The sequence below is a fragment of the Topomyia yanbarensis genome, chromosome 2 (assembly GCF_030247195.1).
Source record: "Topomyia yanbarensis strain Yona2022 chromosome 2, ASM3024719v1, whole genome shotgun sequence".
NCBI lineage: Eukaryota > Metazoa > Arthropoda > Insecta > Diptera > Culicidae > Topomyia > Topomyia yanbarensis.
In genome coordinates, this window is record NC_080671.1 from 99,310,971 (window position 1) to 99,330,048 (window position 19,078).

The window sequence follows — 19,078 nt, forward strand, 5'->3', positions numbered from 1 at the left end:
TAGGCCGAATGGGTCATTAGGCCGAATGGGTCATTAGGCCGAATGGGTCATTAGGCCGAATTGGTCATTAGGTCGAATGGGTCGTTAGGCCGAATGAGGCAGTAGGGTCGAATGGATCATTAGGCCGTATGTACCATTGCGCTGAATGTCATTTGATTAAAAGCATCGTTTCAGAGACTAATTGAGATGACGGGTTCACGTGTTTCCCAAGGCTAAAAAGTCATGTTGTATTAGAGGGTCCCACGAAATGTCAAACAGAAAACGCGTTTAGAATCGAAGGTGCTTGGCTTTTCTTTGGAGAGTGCTGTATATTCCTTAACATCGGTTGTGATGGGTTTATTTATATGTATTTTATTAAGAAACATTTTTTTAAGCTTGTTGATTGCGGATACCAATATGTATTCATTAGCATTGCATGTATCATCCGGAACATTAAGATACACAAGCCGTATGTCATAAGATCAAAAATTGAATGTATGTCATAACGTCTGAAAAATTAAAGTTTCAACCCAAATTGTTTCCGATGTTTACAACGTACCCCTAGTGCGTCTCTCTGGCACAATGACGCATATTCGCTATCATTTTTAATGTTAGCAAGCGCCTCAAAACATCTCGTCATAAAATTTCTTTACGAGTACAAGTGGAACTTCCCTTTGAGTACTTAATTCCCTCACGCTTCGCCAATCTTTTGACGATTTTCCTAGTCCATTTAACGAGCTACTTTCTCCCAATCTCGGTGGAGTTGCATGATTTAAAAATCTTTACGCATTTTTGCTCGTAAAAATAACAGATGCATGTAGCAACGATCCTTGAAACGAACAATAAACAATTGCTACCAACTTTACGAGCCAGATGGAAAATTCGATCATCAAATTTGTTTGTCAAGATCGCAAAAACTGAAGAGACCGTTCTTTCTTCTTTACTTCAAAAGATCTAGTATACGATATACCATGGAATTTGGAGTACTTCTTTGTGAGTTGGTAGTCTCGATTAACCTCTGATCGTTAGCTAGTTAGTCTCCGCAGCGCTGTCTTCCTATATACCCTCCGTCTTTTTGATCTGTATATTCCAATGCATTGAATTATCAAGAATAACAAACCAGGTCGAAACGTGGCATAGCCAGTTGAAACTTGTTGGAGCACCGCATGTGGGAACATGGAAGACGATTGACGAACTTTGTTTGGACAGAAAGCTGGTAGTGTGTGGACGAATGTGTTCCTTGAATGAAATGTGGAGGAAGAACCGCACAGAGGAATGAATACGCTCAGATGAATGAACGACTCCGCAAATTCGTTAAAATTTTTAATACCTATGCAATTAATGAATATATTATTCGACGTCGGAAGCGGCGGCCTCTCGCAAGCAAACCTGTGATCCACTCGTTTGCCCGGATTACTCAAACATAGGGGCTTTTTTTTAGTTTAAGTCCGACGGAGCGGAGCGATGTCGGACAGCATTTGACATAAAGCGATGTGGCGTAGCCACATTAGGCGTCGCTTTCACTTATTTGTTCCATTACAGCAACGAGAAAGGTGTTGTAAATATTCAAAACATTATTATTGTAAGTTTTAAAAAATCGTAAAAAGTCACCCTTCATTGAAAGTTTTCAGTTACAATCGCAATACATATTTATCATTCTCTTTGGTCCATTCGGCCTAATGACCCATTCGGCCTAATGACTCATTCGGCCTAATGACCCATTCGGCCTACTGACCCATTCGGCCCAATGACCCATTCGGCCTAATGACCCATTCGGCCTCATGACCCATTCGGCCTAATGACCCATTCGGCCTAATGACCCGTTCGGCCAAATGGCCTTCGGCCCAATGACCCTTTCGGCCTAATGGCAGTCGGCCTAACGGCATTCGGCCGAACGACATTCGGCCTACCGGCTTTCGGCCTAATGACCCAGCACCGTTTATATCACCCTCGATTATATCACGGTTTTGTCTCGATTATATCACGCTTTTTCAAAAACGGACAAGACACACTACGTTTTGATCCAATTAAGACACATGTTGTGTCCTGGTACTATCAGGATTTTTTACAATTGATTTGCTTATTTACATGTAGGGTAATGAGCCTATTATTGGTTTTCGGATTACATATGATGAGGTCGGTCAAAAAATCGATCTTTTATATTCGTTTATCTTAAAGTACAGATTCTTAAGAAAGTATCTGAAAATCGGTATGTTTATAGATGTTTAAGCAGTAGAAGCAAAGTTGTAGCGCAGTTCCTTTACGTGAGAGTGGCGCGAAACTTTAAACGTGAATAACCTCGAAATCATGTTTTACCAAAAACTTTGTTGCAGTGAATAGGATTGCCGAAATATCTATCGGCCGATTCCAATTTTAGTTTTAAATTCTTCGTAACTTATTTGCCGTGTCCTCAAGGGGCCGTCTGGTATAACGAGTAAACAAATTGACTTCATTTTATTCACTTAATTGTTATCCACAAGAAAATCTACCAAAAATAATGAGAAAACCAAAATACGCGATATGGTAGGTATGACGAGACATGCATTATTCTTGAATTACTGTGAATACTTTTCTTTTGAAAGGACAACATTAACAATTGGAGATGGGACTATCTCTATGGATGTTGAAACAACGAAAACTGAATCGTAGTCTCTTCGAATACACTGATTTTAATATTCAAGATATTTGTCCAAAACCTTAGCGTGCCAGATTCCGTCAAGTTTAGTTTTGGGTAGTTCAACAATTTTAAGAAACGGTACGGGATAGGTAAAGTGAAGCTGTGGAGAAAAATTATCCGCTGATGCCATACCATTTGACCCAATGCGTTGAACAAAGATGGCAGACGCTGCTCTAACCAACGGTTTTAAATGGGTATTGTGATAATAGAAATATGGCAAAAATAGGCAAAAAACTTTTTATTACTATTTGTTTATAGAAATACATGGGTTAATGCTTGAATGTATTTTTTTGTTTTGAATATATCACGCTTCAAATATATCACGCTAAAATACAGACCGACCGTGATATAATCGAAACATTACTGTACTTGGGAGTAGTACATCATACTCAACGTGCAACCTAAAGAAACTAAGATTATAGTATGATTAATAACGACCACGCCCATGCAGGTCGATTTTGGGATGGGAAGGAATGTTAGTTCAACACTTTTCAGTGTCAGTGACTTTTATGACCGAGGAATTCTCTGCATCATCCACAAATGTCGCAGGATAGGATTGGTCTTAGTAGGTAGTGAGATTAATCGGGATATATCTTGGTAGATATTGTGATTTAGCTAAGTACTCACGCGCTTTGTCTTTACATTTTGTATCAAAGTTTTCAGGTGTGCGACCTCCAGTAGAAATATGAATGCCGTTCGAATAGGCATTTTAATAATTATTCTTCCGCGGGGTGCACAGTGGCTGGAGGCTGGCCAAAACCTCAAAAAATTATTTTTGAAATATTGATATTTTCTATTTTTCCTAAATTTCTCATGTATTGAATGAAGTATATTCAAAATTTTATGATAATTGGAACACGATTTTTAACATCAGTTTAAACGTAGCAAAATCCGGACTTTTTAATGATTTTCATTTCCGAAACCACAATTGCTCTGTTCACTTCAAATGCATGTTGCTCTTTTAATTTTGGTCCGATTTCAGCACAACTAGTTTCATTGTTTAGAGGAATGAAAGAACTTGGTTAGCGATTAGAATATATTCGGTAAATTTGCTTGGAACTACGACTTTTTCGTTTAAATATGTTTGAGGTGGTCAGATCAAAAATACTGTACAAAATTTCGGAATCATTTCGCAGCGGTCACATAGTATACATTCTATGGGAAATAACCTCTACTTTTCGAATATCATGGTCTCGTTCTGCGCCTAAGTGCGCAAAAAGTTTTAAGGAGATTTTGAAGCTTTGTTGCTGATATGGAGGCGCATGGTGTTTTGTGTAAAATAGTAGACAATCTACAGTAAACCAACACGTTATACAAATTGATTTTAAAGTAGTGTTCTTCATTTTTTATGATATCGCTGACATTGGTGAACATTAACGGAAAATCTATCATGAAAACGGGATCATAGTTATAAGAAAGGTTCAATGACACTGTATGGAAAAATGTATTTAATATTTTACTTTTGACATCAAAAATGAGTTCAGTACCTCAAAATTAGCTCAAATTGTGATTTTCAGCCAAATTAGGTAACATTTGAGGTTTTGTCTTAAGATCCGCCACTTTTTAAGATCCGCCACTGTGGGGCGTTACATAAAAGGACAAAGCCGCGTGGAATATAATAGAGACTATATGATTTTAGTAATATTTACGAAAGTCGCTTGCAATCAATTTCCGATAATTCAAAACGAGCAATTTTAACTCCGAACAGCAGACCATCGGGAGTATTGCTTCTTATTAACACTTCAATGATCATTTCCAAAGTTTGCAGTACAAAGCAAGCGTACAAAAAGTATAAAAGATATCCTAAATGAATGTGAAAAAATTCACTGCGAAATATTAATGACAAATTGGCATCTCCATTCTCCCTATCATACACGTTTCCATCATAATTGGGTTAAATGCCAAATTGCGAACGACGTTTATTATGCCCAATAAATATAATAAAGACAACGACAAGGGCTCTTGATCCATCGGCGGCCTAGAAGAAGAATGGATGGGAGAAGAGCTATCAAAGATAAACTCAAGATTACTATGTTCCATACAAACCATTAGCAAAACATGGTTCAGTAACCGTGAACCGGTGAACTCAATAATAGTATGCTTTTGCTATCCCCTCGTTAATAGGCGTCAATAATTTTTAGAACGCGTCGACAGAATGCTATGGTTACGAATCAAATCAAAGTAGTAAACAATGTTGTTATGAAAGAAACGGGTAATCTATACGGACATTGAAATATAATATGGTAACAGTTACAACTAAGAAAATTCGAAGTTTAACATCTACTTGACATTGACGACTTTCGTTGCTGAAATTGCCGTGAAATGTATCAGTTGTTAGTTAGCCCACTAATTTACTAATCCAGTTATCAATAGCAAAAAGTTATATTCCTTGAGACATCACCTAATTACCGAACTTTGAAAACCTCGAAGTTTGTTTACTTTTCTGCCGAAAATTTCCTTCTTTTCGTAATTACTCATTGCCATAGATACGACGCAAAGATCGACGTTGTTGCTTTTTCGCAAAGCTTCGCTTCCGTTTATTATTGAGCTGTCACTCTGACGGTGAACCGGGTTCATCGAGGGGTCGCATTTAGATGTTACATTGGAAACATCGGACCACATCTATCTAGAGTTTATCTTTGGAGCTTTATTGGCAAAGACTGACTACCATATGAGCGCTTCAAGCTCGAAGTATCCCGGTCAAAAAAAATGCGGACGAACATGGGCAGGTGATTTAAACAGTTTGACGTTTGACTCCACTCGCCTGTGCTAATTGCCCATAGGAACAAATGCAATTTGCGAATGCGATTTAAAGGCAATTTCAATACTTAGACAATTTTTCTGGCGGCTGAAATGGACTTGTTTTGTTTTGTTGGTTGTTTTTATCGTTTTTTCCAACATGGCGGTTCATGTTTGGCTTAAGCTTAAAATTGTTTTTTTTTAACAATTTTGTTTGATTCGTGTACTTTTGTTAAATTTTGTTTGTTTCGTGTACTTCATGAAGCCAACGAATGTGGGAAATTGTGGAATCGTGTGTAAGTATAGTAGAACAAGATCTCTGACCCAAAATCTTAATGATCGTCAGATTGTGGTAAGTTTTGGTGTGCAATATCAATTTCAGCATTGATTCTTCGAATAGTTTGGTTGTGTTTATGTGAGTAGATAATGAATCCGAAAATAAGTATTATTTGTAATTTTCATATTAGGCAACTAAGGACGGTTAAATGTCGCGTTCTGTGGGCGTTTTGGGGGCGATTTAAAGGCAGGTAATGCGGCAAAAAAATGACGGCGGCAAACCGCCCAAATGTTGCATTTGAAATAGCCCCCTAATTGCCAGCAATTTGCTGGCAAATTGAAGGGCAATTAGCGCATCCGAGTTGGCAAATTGCCCCCCGTTAGCCAGCAACTTGCCCTTTTTGACTGGGATGTGACGCAGAGTACTGCACTGGATAATTTTGAAGAAAGGACCAGGAGTGTGATTTTACGAAGTTTTAGCTCCTGATGGCCCTACATTTTCTGACAGAGTGAAGTTCTGTAATGTTCAAATGTTTACCACTGTTTAGGATAGCAAAAGTAGTACAAAGCTAATGTCAGACCTTCATGAGACCTCAAGAAGTCACTTTTGGAGGTATTTGTCAATGTAGATTTGTCCGTAGATACCCAAGCAGCACTTGTAACAAGCAACGACAGCGATTAGTTGCATAAGCAAAGGCTTTTACACGTGCGCTTTTTGGGTTGCTAAACCATCGCAATAATGGTTGCCATATACCTTTATGTAACGAATTATGTTGCTGAAACTGCTAGTCAACAACTGGTGTTGCTCGGGTAGTTCCAGATTTATAATAAAAACTGGCTTATTTTGACACATCTACAGTTCATATTACATCATACAGACTACTACTAGATTAAGTTAAATTCTGTTCTTAAAAATAGATTTTGTAATGTCGAAGTCAAGCGCAAAGAAAACATTATTGAATGGTCTGACACATGAGCTGAGCGGCTGGTTGTACGCAGGGTGGCCAGACCTACCGATTTATCGGTAGTCTTCCCTACCGATTCACAGACGAACAAGGCAAAACTACCGATATTTTGTTATTCCTACCGAAAACTATCGATTTTTATTGATTTTGGACACATCCTACTCAACATTCATTTTTTGGGTTGGATTTGGTCAGAGATCTGTGTTGTCAGTATTTTACAATTCTATGTCAATACTATGTTTTTGGGACAACAACCCGGCCTACCGATAACTACCGATAAACTTTTAGTGACCCTACCGATATTAAGGAATTCTATCTGGCCACCCTGTGTACGGTTGAAGTCAAGCTCAGTTACATAGTCATGTAACAGGGTTAAGAGTAATAACATCATGTAAGTTAAGTTGCAACACGCACGGTTTGTGGTGATGGTCAATTTTTAAAATAGAATGTGGCATATCAATGATCTCAACGCAATCTGGCTTACTGACGAATGCCAAATCGAGAAGCCTACCATTCAGTAATTCATTTACTTGATGTAAACCAATGGATAGCAACGACTCTGTGAGAACAATTTCCTGCTCCAACGATGCAACGATAATGGGTAGCAATGTGTTTAAATCTTCGTCGAGAGTCCAGATGTGGTTTGGAAGATGTACAAAGTTGGATCAGAGTTCATTAGGTGTGCTACACGTATATGGCACCCTTATCCCATTTGTATTGAACTGACACAAGTCAACGTCTCAGCGGGCACACAAATTGTGGCCCCACTGACAGTTTAAATTGTACTGCTTGTTTTGCTCGAAGCTCGATTTTCACTAGTCAGATACCGTACCGCATGACTCAATTTTTAGACATTTGTTAAAAATCGAAAATATTTTATAGCTAATGGAAGGAATGTGTTGTTTTGGACATGTCGGTGAATAACAAAAACTTTATACCATGGTGCACCAACAAATTAAAAGAACTCGACTATCACAAAATTGTGTAGAATAAAATTGATTCTGTTTATTGTACATCGACCCTAACGCGACGTTTTAGATGTTGGCATAGAAATCATGGCGGCGTAGCAGATACCTACCTGGTGTGCTAACTGCAAACGAATAAAAACTTGTTCCAGTTTCTGGCAATCATCCAGGGAAACTGATTTGCACTTTAGTTATGTTTTCACAGCAACCACCACCACGGGTTAGTGTGCTTGTGGATATATTGTGATCACAGCGAAAAATTGAATACGAAGATGGGAACTCTGAGTTTGCAATGTCTGATCGAAGCCATTAGATTTTACACCAACCGACATAACCCCACAAAATGAGCCGGATGAACATCGTTTGACAATTCTCGGTGGTTTATTTACATGGGAGTTACGTGAGTTCGAATGTAACAGATGAGCACCCGTTGCACTCGCACTCACGCAACTGGCAAAGTAAACAAACCACCGAGAATTGTCAACCATGAACTACATTCATCATGAGTTCATTAGTGTCGTTATCTTGTAGAACTCAATGTTTCTGCCAACACTATCACACCGTAGTCGTAGCCCGAGAGTGAAATGTAATTTGTTTTGGTTCGTATACCTCTGGTATTCTGATAGTAAACAGTCAGGCAATTGGAAGGAAGCTGGGTTACTGGTTGAGTATTGTGAACAGGGAGTGGTAGCTGAGAATTATTATCAGCATTATAAATAGGTCTAGCGGTATGTTCAGCAATAAACGAAGCTTGCGGTTCGACTGGCTCAGCATAACAGTGCGTTTCAAACATTGTTAGGCAGCTGTATGATGCGCTATGGAATGAGGTCCTGTTACACTCGGCCCTGCCGGTTACCAAAACTGCTGATTTGTGGCCCCTACACCATGGTCAGTAAACTCGCGAAATTCTACACCTTGCGGCCACGTTGAAGGAAGCATTGATTTCTCCCACAGTTCTGGTTTAACACCTACTTTGAAAGACACAAATGTCATCGTAGATATATGTCGGCTCCTCGGTTTTAAGCTTTTCACGACTACGTGGTCAGAGAGCAGACAGCCTTTGCCAACTGCGAGAATGTCCGTTTCTGTTACCTACGGTGATATTTTTGTCAGGTACACCTAGAATCTAGACGTCGGATGTTCAATTGTTGGTAGATTGACATTAGTCGTCTCCGAAGTACCACGGAGAACAGTCTCGGACGAATCTCATTTTTCATGGATAAGTCGAAGAATACAGTTGAATCAGAAGCATGCGAGATTGACACAGTTGGGATAATACAAAGAGGAATTGATATTTTGTGCCATGTAATCGAAGTACAAGGACATAAAGCGGATTTGAGAATTGAGCTAAACAAGCCTCTCGAAATTTGCAATTACTAACGGATTCAAGAGATCGCATCGGTAGTGGCTACATTCGATAATCCCTAAGGTATCGACGAAACCTTGGTTCAGGGGGATGGATGTGGGTCGGGATTTCATTCGCGTGATGTCTCGGCTCATGTCCAATCACTACACGCTGGACGCACATCTCCGGCGTATTGGGCTCGTGGATAGCGGTATCTGCGCTTGTGGTAACGGTTATCACGAAATCGAACATGTTGTCTGGGCATGCGCCGAGTACTATTCTGCCAGATCTCAACTATTCGATTCCCTTCGGCCCGAGGAAGATCACCCAATGTCCCGGTTCGAGATGTACTAGCAAGCCGCGATATTTTCTACATGTCCCTTATATACACGTTCCTCAAAACCATCAATATCCAAATTTAAATGCCCCTATCTTTTCTCTTATCATTCCCAGAAGTGCCCTCTTCCGACTACCGTACCCCAACGATGGTTTGATACCACTCCAAGACGAGACAAAACATCTGTCGAATGAACCAACAACACGAGATCTACAGTACAACATTACACACGCAGCGCGGTGTGTTCCCGATCCGTATCTGAGCCGTACTACGAAATCGTCTGGAGCAACCCCTGCCGGCTCGAGGAAAACCGCCCGGCGTCCCAATACTTGATAAATCCGTTCGAATTTGTAATCCTGGTCGTTGATTCCTGATGCCGGAAACTGAAAGTTTATATCCCCCCCCCCCCGTTCAGCCTTGTCCACCCTCTCTCCCATGTCTCTGATACACAGATGTATGTCTTCACCCCCTTCTCCCCTTGAATATCTTCCCAAAACTTATGTGCCCCCTATCTTCTAGTTTTAGTTGATCAATAATTAATCTCGTTAAGAAATGCACAACAGTACCACTACTTTAAAAAGAGCCCTAATTAATTCCCCTTAATCTTGAACCACTCTCTCTAGTTATTTCTAGTTAATAAGCTTGTAAAATGTTCCGCTTAGTTAATAATTAATTTCTCCTACAAACTCCCTTCTAAAAATCATAAAGTGAATTACAATACAAAGAACACACAAAATGACCCGTCCCCCAAATCTTACGAATATTATATTATACCCTCTTTTATATGTATAAATTAGCTGTAAAGTTTTTTTTTTTAGTTTCATTATATAAAACAAAATAATATTGAAATGTGTAACCCCCTAGTTTTAAGAAATTCAAAATGTAAAACAATAAAAAAATGGCACCTTTAAGCTAACGCATGCATGCCTTATCAAATAAACAAATTGAAAAAAAAAAATCGCATCGGTAGGTACCAAAATCGATTTTTCAGTGGAAGGACTAAACTCATCGTATGGGTCAAGTGCATGCAACCCAAAACAATACGCAATCAACAATAATGGATTCGCTTTAGTGAAGTGTATGTTCACAGCCAAGCTGAACCATAAACACCCGTACTCCATCACCGACAACATTTTGTTTGGTACAGCCTGATCAAGTCTCCTGGGTGGGCACCCCACCATGTTTCGGTTATTGTACGGAGAAAGTTGATCCAATTCTACTTCCCCACACCTCCTTGTCCTTTCCTTCCGCTCAGGAAATGATGAAAACACAGGGCAAGCCACAAATCCCCGACTACATACGGGGGACGTGCCATTTAAGCCAATATATTCTGATTCCTGAGAGTAGATCCGGTGAAGGTCGCCAGCACGTTTATAGTCCAGTATCTTCACTGGTTGATGCATGGGGTCTTTAAAACAGTAGATCCGGTGAAGGTCGCCAGCACGTTTACAGTCCAGTATCTTCACTGGCTGATGCATAGGATCTTTAAAACATCCAACACAGCAGCAGATCCACACAGTTCAAACTCGAATCGGTGATGACTCTTTCATATTCAACTTGATTAGCTGGTACATATACTCTGTACTCCTTCGTAAAAGGCCCACAATATTATTCGTCTGCTTACTGTCACGGTCGAATATCGTTTCGAGAAATCTGCAACAGATTTAAAAAAATGTCTTTGGCCCGAAAAAAAGATTACAAATTGCCCGGTTCCGGAGGGCGGTTACAATTTCAGTCGGGAGGTCCATTTTATTTCGACAATTCGACATTTTTGCACGGGCCTATTTCCCAGTGCAAGATAATATTGTAGCGGTACTTATTTCGTATAACGGTATCCAGACATACAAGCAAAGAAACATTCCGCTGACCGGGTGTATAAGGCTCTGCCCACGGAAACATTTTTCCATAAGAAAGGTGAAAAGTAATTTTTTTTCTATTAGCAAAACAATATATTTTCCTACACAGTGCTTTATAGATGCGGTGCGTCATGGTGCAATGTGTCCATATTATCAAACATCCGACAGGAGCATGCAAAAACGAACCGTAAACTACATTGTTGAATTTGTTAACTCCATTTGATTTTCAATGTGGTCAAAATACAGACAGTGAGTCCCCACCATCCATATAGAAAAATGCAACGCAGTGCAAGTAAGTTGCTGTGGGAATTCCCATCAGTCATGGGGTAGATGATCTGTCCCTCGTCAGTGCAAGTGGGACGGATTCTGATGAATTGTGATCAGTAGAACTAGCATGACCAATGGCCTAATTAATGCAGAAATGGGTCTTTATTGATCTAAGTGACATCATTCCAATAAGGGATTTACATGGAAGTTTTGAAATAAGAAAATACCGCATATAAATAAATTCAGGGCAGGAACAAAACATGATTCAATTTAAGGGGGTGATTTGCTTTAGGAGGCAAAAAAGAAGCTGCATTTCGCCATTTTTTGGAAGGGAAAGAAAAGATTACTGAAAGATGCTCCCTTTTGGACGCCAGGTGGCTGGAGCGATATAGCGTTACACTGCACGGACTGGGAAGAGCTTCTAAGCGGTCCGAGAGTCATCGTACAAATAAAATAGAATCAGGATTGATGATGGATACTAGGCAAGGTCGTGTAGCATCCGGCGGGTTGAATTATCTCGGCCAAGAATTGATCCTCCCGGCTCCTGCTCCCATGTCGTAAAAGACGATTGAAAACAGCAGTTCTCAAGTCGAGGTGTTTCACCATACCAAGGACTGAATGGCTGGCAGAATTATAATATGCCAGTCACGCACGAAGTGTCGTGGTGTCTTACCTTTGCTGTAGTAAGGGGTTACATACCGCTTTATTTTTCAAAAAATCAAAAAAAAATTATTACTTTATTTGAAAGTACAACTCTTTGAGATTATTTTCCCAGATTTTAATAGAGATCTGAGAAATAGATCCAAGGTTACAGTGCTTCCAAGCGCACTTCGTCTACCAAGAGCAGTGGTAACATGAAATTTTAAGCTCGATTATCTCGAAATGTTGTTTTTTCAAACAAGGTTTTTTCGTGATCACGATTTCCTAAAACCCACTCAACCGATTTTCTTATTATTTTTTTTCAATTGATCGTAATCAATTTTTTTCGTACCTCAACCATTCCTTTTTTATGCAGAAATTTTTGTTTTGAAGATGACAATTTTTTAAGACAATTTTTAGAGCTTAAAACTACGATTTTTTAGGAAAAACGTTTCCGAATGCAGGAAAAATTATTATTTGTTCAACTAATCGTTAAGGTACGAGAAATACTCATATAGTAATGGATTTTTTTGAGTTTTGAAGTTTTAGTTGATCTATTGGTCTTCAATCGTGATCAACGCAAACATCTTAAATAAAAAATTGTATTTCCATAAAGGAAACTTCCATGTTGGAAAGCTACTTAACCCCGTCTTCCTAGTTTACAACAAAAATGGCATGACAAATCCATTTGAAATGCCTCGTGCATGTAAAGGTACTTGTGAATAGTACTGAGTATTGACGTGTCTTATACCCGACATCGCAACTCTCTATATTTGAGCTGTCACAGTTAATATGATAGTTGATAACATTATTGGGGAATACACCTACTGTTTGGCGTGTTTGCCGCATAAAGATTCATACTGTACCAGGTTCCACTCATAATCGGCAGTGATGCAAATGCCCACCGCATAATTAGGGGTAGATTAGATATCAATTTGAGCATACCAAAAAGGCTTGTCCGCTTAGAGTTATGCGTACTTCTACAGGAACCCGTTAGTACAAGCACTACATGCAATGAAACATGCATGTCAGTGGGGAAGTCTACTACGATCCTGTTACACAATGTTGTCTAGAACATTGAGAAAGCTTTTTCTCAAACGCAATCAAGCTCAGCCGTTTTTGAGGATATTGAAGATGCTTTTGATAACGTGTCCTTCGAATCCATTTTGGAAGCAGCACGAGGTCATGGAGTTCCTTTAACTGGATACACGCATCACGTTAAGACAAGTAGAGATGAGGAAACTGAGTGTTTGCGGATGTCCTCAAGGTGGTGTACTGTCACCACATTTATGGTACTTTGTCGTCGATTGCTTGTTAAGGAAATTTAATAAGCTTGGGTTTCTGACATATGGTTTCGCCGATTTTTATCACAAAATTAACACACTTTTTGATTTGATGCATCAAGCCTTATGTGTTATTGAGCAATGATGTCTTCATGTCGGATTACCAGTTATTCCAGATGAACATCAATGGTGTTTTTCACGCAACGAAGGATTACAACAGAAACTCGTCCGTTACAGTTCTTTGACTTGTTGTTGTAGATGAAGTTAAGTACGTAGGGGTAATTCTTCATTCAAAAGTAATTTGGTCAGCTCGCATCGATTTCAGAATAAAGAGAGGTTGTATGGCATTCGACCAATGCAGACGGGCTGTCGGTAAATCTTGGGACTGAAACCCAACTACCTTTAGTGAATCTACGCAACAATTGTTAGATCAATACCGGCATATGGGTGCCTTGTTTGGTGGCAGAAGGGAGAAGTTATGACAATCCAAACGAAGTTAAATGGAAGGATGATCTTGATGGCGATAACTAGTACGTTCTCGATAACACCTATTGCTGCTCTAGAGCAGCGCTCTTGAACGTAAGACCACTATATGTGTTTTTGAAATAGGAAGCCCTTTCTAACACATACCATCTAAAGGTTACTGGGCTCTGGAACTCGTGCAACTAGCCACACAAGACTGTGGCCCCAAATGGGTACTTGGGATGAATATACACTTGCTCCCAGTGACTTTACATGTAGTTTTCCTTTGAAACGGCATTCTGGCTGTATGGACCAACAACTTGAAGAAAACGCACACTGGTGGTTCTTTGTTGGAGGAACGAGCCGGTGTCTATTGTCATGAAATGAGATTAGATTAATCCCATTCGCTTGGTAGATGCTGTACCGTGTACCAAGAAGAAAGTTTCCTGATTCTGTGTGGCATACAATTTGCGCTTCAACGGGGAATTTGCGGTAAAATAATTTATTTTTACTCTGACAGTCAGAAGCTGCCCTAAAAGCACTTAGTTCGGCAGATTCGAGATCAAAATTAGTAGTCGCATGCCGAACTCAAATCGAAGATTTTAGCATTTCAAATGCTATCTACATTTTGTGGGTACACGGTCACTCCGGTATTAATAGAAATGGGCGGAAGAATTGGTTAGAGCTGCCGCTACGATTGATTTCGTTCGTCTAGAACCAGTACTATCACTGTCTACATCTTGGATAACCCGAACAAATTCTCATGGGTTCAAACACCATACCGCCCCATCAAATACCATGAACATGGTCCGCGCCAAACAAAACACCATGAAATGGTCTCAAAACCCATAAATGCACCACAACATTTAAATGCGATCTTCAGGACCATATTTTCATGGGTTGAACCCATTCCAAACACTATCAAAACACCATGCAGTGGAGATAAATTTGGACCATCATGGAGGCATTATGTGCTTTTCGTTTGCTCGGGAAAGCACCAGATACGCTCTTGGGCTGCCTTCAAATATGTCAACTATTGACGTAGTTTGAGAACTAGCGTTTAAACAAAAACTATTCTGCCAGATGTGAGACCAAAAATGTCAAACTTTTTCGCATGTTTTTAAGTACATTTGCAGTATTCTAATCAGGGCACTGACTGGACATTGCAAACTCAATTAAAACAAGGCTACTATTCAGAGTGCTGAGCATTATACGTGTGATCTTTGTGAATCCGACTACGGGACTTCATATCATTTGATATACATAGATGGGCCTATGTACAGTGTGGAAAATAGCTATAGGTTTTATCAGTAGGCTTCATTATACCATTGAAAGAGAAGAATATAAGCTGTTTATTGTTTTGGGTTGTAATTTTATTGTATTATCATTTTCTGTTTTCCTACCTTTTTCATTCGGCTCCCTTTATCTTCCCATCAGAAAAGTGATGAGACGACATGGCAAGGCACAAATTTCCGAATGACATAGAGAACGTTCCTATAGAGCAAACATATTCTGGTTCCTGATGCACTGCACGGACTGGGAAGATCGTCTACATGGTCCGAGAGTCACCGTACGAATGGGTTAGAATAAGGATTGATAAGGAAAGACAAGCAATGGATCCACCCATGCTAGACGAAGTGTGAAAGGTTATTCAAAAGCTCAAAACGATAAGGTTGTTGAGGAGAAAGTCGGGAATGGCCGGTTGTAAGCAGCTTGGCGAAAGAAGAAATGCTTTTGCCTTACATGGCCTATCTACAAAAACACGTACGCCACACGCTCGAGTCTAATAACAACGTCCAGGGGAAGCCGGTAAAAACGGAAACTGTGGATAAGATGGACACTAATTTTTTTCTCCAAAACGGCAAAATTCAATAAATATGTTAATGATACCGCCAATAAATATTTCTAAAAGATTTAAAATGCTTCTAAAAGATACCACAATAATCAATTATGAATGGTAATTAGAGATGGGCGAATCAATCACGAATCGGTAAAAAAATCGACTCTTAGAAAAGAATGAATGAACCGCGATTCTTTTTTAAAGAACTGTGAAAAAGTGACCAATTATTATGAGCCCAATGATATCCAACAAGAACCAAATGAGTCAATCAGTTTGCCATGATTATGAATCTTTAGAGCGAATGAAATAAAATGCATTACAAACATTGAGCACTGCTTGTCTACAAGGAATAAAACATCAACAAAACAGTTGGTATATCCAAATGTGTGCTCTATCAACCGAAAGTGAAGAAAGGTCTTCTGGTTTCCAAAGTGGCACAGCTACTGCTAGATGGAGCATTTGAAAAGATTTTGACAACATCGCGTCTAAATGGGAAATCTCGTAGAATCCAACCGTTGCAGTTAAATTTGAGATTGTCGAATAATAGCGGAACTTCTTCTCAAACTCACATGTGCTCTAACCATTTGATGGGAGGAAATAAAATTAGGTTACCTTACTCTATTCGAAATTAGGTTAAAACGCCTATACGTACCTTCAATATTCACTCTAATAGTATTCGAGAAATATAAATTGAGTTCATTATTATTATGATACAAAATTTCTTCAAACATGTGTAACACGAAAGCGTTTCTTAAAGCCCTGGATTTTTTCTCGTTTTATCTCTAACAATCATTTTTAAAAGTACGAGTCACTGAAAGTCCCATTTCTTTCACTAGAAATACATGTATTTTGACAGCTCGCAGTTTTGAATCCAGGTTGGTAGGATGTGCGCAATATGACTTTCATTGTTTAATTTTTGATAAAAATACACTGAAAAAAATCAGTTTAGACAAGGAAAAGTTTCCTTCAAATAACTTTTTTTTTCCTTGAAAGTGCCCAACTTGAATTTTTGACGGTAGGTAGGGAACATAATTACCTGGATCTTGGAACAAAATTTCATCCAAATCAAAGATGTTTTTTTGTAAATCGACTTTAAATTTTGTAAATCGATTTTTTTCAATGAAGGAGTCGATTTTCAGTGTTTTGACTAATTTTGTGAAAATCACTCTTACAACATTTTTTGTAGGATTTGTCATTTTAAGACTATAGCCATTTGAAAAAAATTGGTAAAAAAGTTTGACCCTTTTCAAAAAACAGTCTAGATCATTTTTGGAACAAACATTGTATGCAAAGTGGCTTTTTGTGACAAGTTCTCATGTATAGAAAGTTTCAATAAAATCTGAGAGGGGGCTGCCAACATTTGTTTGAGTTGGCGCGAAATTCGTGCTATCCGACGTTTTTCCACGATATAATTTTACCCCTTTGGCAGTTGACCTTCCGCTACGAACTGTCAGTTGTTCATTAGGCACTGTGTGGTACAAAACAGTGCGTTGCGCTGTTTCAAACAGAACCCAAATCTCTTCGTCCGAAATGTCGCACGCAAGCTGGGATCGTCGTCTAACGGGTCTAACCTTTTTGTAATTAAAGTATTTTTTTTCTCTCCAAGAGTTCTGGACTCCCTCACGGAAACGCTCCCGATCGCATAGCAACTAATATATTAGTCGAATTTCTGAAATCGATTGGTTAAAATTTGGTACAGCTAAACGATTGTTGATTTTTCTAAACTTTCATTTTTGTTTTTGAATGAACAAAACAGTTGCTGAAACAACTAAATCATCTAGTTGAAAATGCGATGCTGTCAGTTAGCAAAGACACACACCATCCGAATCAGCTCATCAAATAGCTGTAACAACTAATATAATTGTCGATTTCAAGATTGGTGCGAGTTGAAACTGAAAACCAAGATGGTTGTTTCAATCAATTGTATTATTGAAAAATATCCCAACCAGTTGTAACAGCTAACGATTTTGTTAATTATAAGGAGGATTTGTTACCCAGTAATAAAAAGCCAAATTACCTTCGAAGAAGTTTATTGCTATCATATCAATGGTTTGATTTATCCAAACGCGTTGCATCACTAGGAAATATAAATATTAACACTGTTCAGCGCAAATACGTTTACATTAATTCTATTTTATAAAAAAAAAATATATAGCATTGACTTTCTATACGAATTATGGTTCCATGTTCCACTAGATTCTCTATTTGCATGGAACAATTATTTATGCAATGATAGAATATACAGATCAATTTACTGATGGAGACTAATGTCCTATTCTAATGTCTAACATTTGTTAACATGTGAGAAAATTGGATGGCTGATTTGTAAAAACACATGAAACATACACACCTGGTTCCAGAAGATTTGCTCACGTTCGAACATCAGTCGAATCATGCAATTTGTTGTCTATCTGATGTATTAAATAAAAATACTTCCATAAATTCACATATATATCACTAAATTAGGTAGGCACTTCTAAGTATTATAACTGGTTTATTAATCTAAACTTCAAAATCAAGCTCTTTTATGTTAGCCTCAAAAATTTTACAAAATGAACATAGCGAGAAAACTGACGTATCCTTTTCAACTAAAGAAATGGTTAAATAAAATTTGCAAATTTGTGTTGCCTTTTTGCTGTCTTTATTTTCTGAAAACTGACAGCTTTCAAAAACAACTAATTTATTCAGCCAATTGATGATGCGAAAATCAACAGGACAGTTAGTTGAATCAACAATTTTTAGTTGAAACAGTTAAGACAAAAATCAAAAATTGCAATATTCATTTTTTGTGATTGCGGGGTTTTCCGTGCTAGAAATAGTCTGTCAGTTCAATCGAAGATGGTGTCGAAACAGCAAGCACTCCGCGAGCGTGTTGTACGGTTTTACGAAACGCGTTGTCATCGTGGAAAAAAATTACGGTAGACCACTTTCGAGACGAAAACGTGCCCGTGAGTACAGTTTTCCGGATCTTGGCATCCATGAGCGTGGAGTGGAAGATCGGTAGCGGCCGTCCGGCCGAAAATATTACTGCTTCCATACCATGATTCATAGAAGGAGGATATCATCTGTCGGAACAAGCGGTCGTGTAATCGCAGTGCGGTGGATTGCAAAAACTACCGCGGGACGTCTTTCGTGCTGGACGACGAAAGTTACTTTCCGCTCTCGAAGACCCACATTCCAGGAAATGACAGCTACTATTCCAGCGACAAGTCGGCCACACTCCCCGAAGTAAAATATAAGTTTAGGAATAAATTTGAAAAAAAAAGTTATGCTGTATCGGACACAGGGATTTCAAAGCCGTGGTTCAAGCCGAGCTGTCTGGTCATCAATCAACAAGTGTACCAGGAGAAGTGTCTTAAGAAAATTCTTCTGACCGTCTTGAAGAAGCATCATGCGGATGGAGAGTAAGTCTTCTGGTCAGACAAGGCGTCTTCCCATTACGCCAAGA

At 38.9% G+C, this 19,078-nt stretch overlaps 1 protein-coding gene across 1 annotated transcript in view; it reads right to left on the reverse strand.

Moving 5' to 3' along the window:
• LOC131678974 (protein yellow-like) overlaps positions 1-19,078 on the reverse strand; it is a 342,660-nt gene that overhangs the window by 56,817 nt on the left and 266,765 nt on the right. The window lies entirely within an intron of this gene.